This window comes from Mauremys mutica, chromosome 3 (genome assembly GCF_020497125.1).
Source record: "Mauremys mutica isolate MM-2020 ecotype Southern chromosome 3, ASM2049712v1, whole genome shotgun sequence".
Lineage (NCBI taxonomy): Eukaryota > Metazoa > Chordata > Testudines > Geoemydidae > Mauremys > Mauremys mutica.
In genome coordinates, this window is record NC_059074.1 from 85446734 (window position 1) to 85453131 (window position 6398).

The following is a 6398-nucleotide window of genomic DNA, read 5'->3' on the forward strand; positions in this document are numbered from 1 at the left end:
TGAATTGTTACTTGTTCTCAGGGGTAAATGTGCTGTAACTGTTGCAATGGGAGCCTCTGTCTTGCACTGGGGCAGCTAGCAGGTTTGGGCCTTGATTTAAAATGACAGCTGCACCTCCTGCCATGGAGACCTAGTTGATGTGCTATGTGTGGCATCAGAAAATGCCTCCTTGACAGATTTTGTTACTGGCAGCAAAATCTGACACTGAGTATGTATCATGTATTAGTTCCTCATCAAAAGATGCTTTCTTTTCTTCTCATGCACAATATTGACCCTATCAGAATTGGCTTCCTTTCACCTTTCCTCATCCCTCCTTTATTTCAGAAGGGTACAAACAGTTTAAAACATGGAAATAATTTGGCAAATGTGATACGTTTGAATTAATTTGTTAATATATCTTTACCATAAACATTTTTATTTTTCTACATTTAAAAATACTAACCTTATCATAACGATTATTAAACTTCAAAATTGGGTACTATATTTACATATCATTTTAAATGTTCATTTTTATTATTAAATACACTATTGCAGCAGTACACTCTCCTTAATGTCTAAGGCTTGTCTACACAAATATTAAGTTATTAAATCTATTATTTTGGGTGACATTTGACATACCTTGAAAGCTATTAAGAAGTTGTATAATTGTTAAAAAAATAGTATTATTTTTAAATAATAAAGGTTTTCTTGAGGAAAAACTAATTACATGAAAATCTGAACATTATGGATCACACATCTACATAGGGCGAGAACAATCACAAATGAATAGTCAGGTTAGATGGACCAAAACGTTTAGGGTCTAATCTAGCCTAAGGGGATCCACCTTTGTCTTGAAGGACTGGGATCTAAATGTTTTCGTTAATCCTGGCAAATTGACTAATCCTTTTGAGGGCTCTATAGGAGGAGGGGATTTGTGCTCGCACACATTCTCTCTCTCTCTCTCTCTCTCTCTCTCTCTCACACTCACACACACACACACACACACACACAATGTTGTTAAGAGAACTTTTCTGTGCTCTATGCAGCACCCACCAGCGTCCTCTTCTCAGCTGTTGACAGGCTATTGATTTGGGATTTTGATTTTTTGTTTCCTCTAAATTGACGGAATTCTTTAAAACCCTCAAACCATGTAAGCAAATGTAATAGAACGTTAAACTGTATCATACGGTTCAGCCACTAGGTGGCGATGTGTGTCATACCGTACCTGAGCATACAATAGCTATATCTCTCAGCAGTGACTGCACATTAAAGGATCGTATAGTGAACACATCTGGTGTATGTCTGGGAAGAAAGCTCTGTAGCTAGTCCATATCTGGTACAGAAGCCTAGCCTACTAGTAGCAGTCCTGCAGTCTACATGTACAAGGACTACATGAACGCACTATACAGTGTCAGAAGTCAAGGTAGCCCAACTGATGTCAGAGAAGGCAGAAACAGAAGGAAAACAGCAATAAAGGTTGCAAACAGAAGGAACAAAGCAACAAAGGTTGCAAGTTTTAAAACATGCTGCCCTTCAGTGCTTCAGGGAACTTCAACTTTGATACACCTTCAGAATGGACAGACTGGAAGCAGTATTTTACAAAATTTTGCATTGCTACAAAACTGCACTAGGAAACTGAAGATGTTTAGGTATCTTCATTATTTTATTCTATGGGGAACCAAGCAACACATATCTTTAAATCTTTTGCCTTTACTGAAGACGGTCACAAAGAGGACTATGAAATGGCTCTGACTGTTTGATGCACACTTTATACCTCAAGAAATGTGATTTAGGAAAAAGCATGTTTTTACCAGTGAATTCAAGAACCAGAAGAAAATAAGAGCTCTTTATATGAGCTCTTTTATAAGAGCTCTGCATCCTTTGGCTAACACTTTGATTTTTGGGACTGCAAAACATGAAAATATCAGATGCAGGATTGTTATTGGTTAACAGATGAAAGCCTCTCATAGCAACTACAGTTAAAAATCTCTTCACACCTATCCAGATAGCAAAGTTGTCTGTGTGCTGCTGGCAGGCCAGATGCCAGCTCTTGCCCAGGCTGCAAGCTTTAGTTAAGAACTGACAGACTTATAGCTGGAGAACAGACAAGTTCCACCTGTATGTTAGTTTTGCTCAAAATAGGTATTAGTCCTATAAGAATCTATTTAGTGTTTAGACTCTATGAAATGCTTGTAAGTTGCTGCATGCATTAATCTCACTTGTAATGCCAGAATTCCATGCTATAAGACAATATGTTAATTTATAACTTTGAAAATGTTTGCTCTGACCTTGTGAACGCACACAAGGGAATTGCCACAACCCCATGCACCATCCAGAAGGAAAATTAGGTGGGACATTAAGGAATATCACAATACTAAAGATTGATTAATGGCCCTAATGCACCTGGAAAATGTTACCTGCAAGGAAGCTCGGCCTGTGGGCTTGGAAACTGAATGAAGGAAATAAAACAAAGCCACAGGAAAATTTTCCATCTTTTTGACTGTTTGAACTCTGAAGGGCCAGAGAGTCTAAACAGAGGCCAGAGAGCCTCAGGGGCTGCCTCCTGGATTTGCCCTGAAAGACATTTTGAATTGACAGCTCAGTACAATTCTGTCACTCTTAGGATTTAGATAACTCTGTGTATATGTTTGCTTGCTTTAACCTTTAAATAACTCCTTTTATATCTTTTTCCTTGTTAATAAATCTTTAGGTAGTTTATTACAAGATGGCTACAGGAGTCTCTCTGGTGTGAAACCTAGAGTACCAATTGATCTAGGGTAAGTGACTGGTCTTGTGGACTCGAAGCAACCTGAATATTTTGTGATTTTTGTGTAAGTGACCATTTATCACTTTATAAGTCCAGTTTGGGTGGCAAGATAGACTGGAGAGTCTAAGGCAGTGGTGGGCAACCTGCGGCCTGTCAGGGTAATCCACTGGAGTGTCGCTAGACAGTTTGTTTACACGACCATCCACAGGCATGGCCGCCCGCAGCTTCCAGCAGGGCTGCATTAACCTTTTGTGGGCCTGACGCCAAACATACTTGTGAGCCCCCCATGGGAGCAATGGAGCATGGTGTGGGTGAGTCAGTCCCCAGAGTGAGGGGCAAGCCAGTGGCCATGTGGCATGGCAGGGGCAGCCCCGCTCTGCCCAGCCCAGTGCCAGGGCACTATTTACAAACCGGCAGTTGTCAGATGCACAATGGCCCACCTGGCCCCTTCCCTTCAGGGGTGGGCCCATGCAGTGCCACATTGCCCAATACTAGAACATGCATACCCCCGATTCACTATGGCCAAAGCCCCCCCAGACCCTGCCACAAATGCACAGTGCCTTGCACAACACCACAACTTCCAGCACCCCACACAGAACACCCACTCCCTAGTGCCTCAACACACAGAGCTCTTCCCCGCCCCCTCACAGCGCAGCACCCACCCCAGGCCCTCCAGAGACCCACTCACACACAGCCTGCCTTCCGGCCCTACTGGGAGGCGACTGTGTCTGCCGGGCTGAGCTGCCAGTGCAGCTAGGGCTGGTCCCAGGGTGGGGAATCACTCTGGCCCCTCAGGAGTGGCATGATCAGCCAGGCCAGGGCCTTCCCCGCCCAGGCTCCATCAGGACCCACTTGCCTGGAGGGGCCCAGACAAGCCCCTCATATTGCCCACCCAACTGACCAAGACTGGCCAGGCTTCTGCATCAGTCCCAGGCGGCTCAGCTCCAGGGAGACAGGTTGAGCCGCCACTTCCCGCAGCTCCCATTCGTCAGGAATGGCAAACTGCGGCCACTGGGACCTGCAGGAAGCCATGTCTGTGAGTGGTCAATGTAAACAAACTGTCTCGTGGCCCACCAGCAGATTACCCTGACAGGCTGCAGGTTGCCCACCACTGTGTTATTGACTTGGTGAAATCTAATTTCGGAACACACCAAAGTTTGGGGTGTCTGCCCTGCTTTTGACTACCCTGAGCCACAGTTGTGAGCCACTCCAGACAATGTGACAGTCTGAACTAGTCAAACAGAAGAACAAAAGGTGGAGCAACTTGAAACTAGCTTACACACTGTAAACAGACACTGTATGAGTGCTAAAAGTCATTACCATAATAGTCCTGAGCTCTGGATGAGTGCTAAAAGTCATTAAAAGTCACTGTATGAGTGCTAAAAGTCATTACCATAATAGTCCTGAGCTCTGAGGGAGTCCCTAGCTAACTACAAAACATTTTAGACTAAATGCACATGATGTGGAAAGTTCCATAGCTCATGTGTGGTGAAATATGTAATAAATGCACAAAATACTAAGGTAGTCATGGAGCTGACTAGAATTACAGTCAGGAGCATTGTTTCTGGGATCTATCACGTGTGATGGTGCATATCTTGCCTTGAGAGTGAAACTGAATATTCATTGGAAGACTACTGACTTTAAAATTGACTACGGAGCAGAGGGGACTGTCATCTCAGAAGTGACTTACAATCACCTTGAACTGCTCCCAGAGCTGAAATCACCCACAGCTCTGACTAGCCCCAGAGATATTCTGAATTGAATGGGTCAGTTCACCACAGAAACAATTTACAAAGATGAAAGCTTTGCATTCAGAGTGCATGTGATCAAAGAATCAAAGACCAACAACTTCTTAGCTGCAGCATGGCAGCCATGATGGGCCTAGTGAGAAAAGTGGAAGAACTCAATTGAGATCCAGTACAAATAACCTTCGGAGACAATGCTGAACCATGCAGTGTACCTACACATTGCAGGATTCCTATCCCCTTACTTCATAAAGTGGAAACTGAGTTTAAGAGAATGGAACAGATTGGCTCAGCGATTTTCTCGATATTGCCAACAGGCCAGCGTGTCCCAACGGTACTGGTTGTAGAGAAAAGTGGAAAAATACAAATTTGTGTGGATCTTAAAAGACTTAATGAAGCAGTTGTGAGGAAAAAAATGTATTTACCCAAAGTGGATGACTTCCTTCCTAAAGCAAAGTGAAAAGAGCTACAGTATTCACCAAGCTGGATGTCTAGAGTGGATTCTGGATAACTCCTTTAGCCAAAGAGAGTTATAAACTGACTATATATTTATCACAACTTTTGGCAGATTTTGCTTTCTTAGATTACCTTTTGGGATTACCAGTGCACCTGAATTTTTCCAAAGAAAGATGACAGACCTGTTACTGAACACTAATGGAGCTGTGGTTTTCATGGATGATAGTGTGATATATAGGTCTTTGATGGAAGAACACAACCCAACCCTCAATTAAGTTCTCAGCCTAAGAATTCAGTTTGGACTGAAGCTAAACAAGGACAAGTGTTTTTTCTGCCTATCCCTATCACAATAAACAAGGATGGAATAAGTCCTAGCCTTGAGAAAGTAAAAGCAATTTCAGAATTGAATGCACCAGCAAATGTACAAGAATTGAGATGCAGACTGGGGATGATAAATTACTTTCATCGACAGCTACACGACCTTTCTACAGTGTCAAAACCACTAAATTAACTATTAAACTCCAGCACCTCTTGGCAGACCTTGGAAGAGACTAACTTCAGGTTTATGTGAATTCAGAGGACATCATTACCTAGCCGTCATGGACTCTTTTTCCAAGTATATAGAAATAATGTATTTTAAAGACATAATGACTCACTGTTAGTGAGACACTGCAATGCACTTTTGCTCACTTTGGTATTCCAAAACAACTATTGATGCACAATGGATCACAACTCACAGTCACAGAATTTAAGTCATGCTGAATGAATTATGAGGTTGGTCATATTATTAGCACCTGTATTCCCCACAAGTGACTGGAGTGGCTGAGAGAGCTGTACAGACAGTCAAGAAAATCCTACATCACGAAGAACCATTCCTTGCTTTTCTGAGTTGTGCTTCAGTGTTGATAACAGCTACTGGCTATAGGCCAGAAAGGTTAAGGTCTGTATCTCTGCAGTGTTGGTGTTAGGGTGACCAGACAGCAAATGTGAAAAATCGGAACAGGGGTGTAGGGTAAAAGGAGCCTATATAAGAAAAAGAGCCCAAAATCGGGACTGTCCCTATAAAAGCGGGACATCTGGTTACCCTAGGGGGTGCAGCCCTGTCAGTCCCAGGATATGAGAGAGACAAGGTGGGTTAGGCAACATTTTTTATTGGACCAACTTCTGTTGGGGAGAGAGACAAGTGTTCGAGCTCTACCCCAGCTGGAAGAAGAGCTCCGGGTAGCTCAGAAACTTGTTTTGCACCCCCAGAAACTGGTCTAATAAAGTATATTCCCTCCCCCACCTTGGGCTGCAAGGCCACTTCCCTGGCTAGGGGGTGCAGGGGAACGGCACCAGCCACGAACGCAACGCCCCTCCCGGCCTCTCATTTTTGAGAATTTTTGCCCCTACTGCCTCTCCGTAGCCCTTTCCCCTCCGTAGTTCCTGTCACCCCTGTTTCGAGCTGAGGG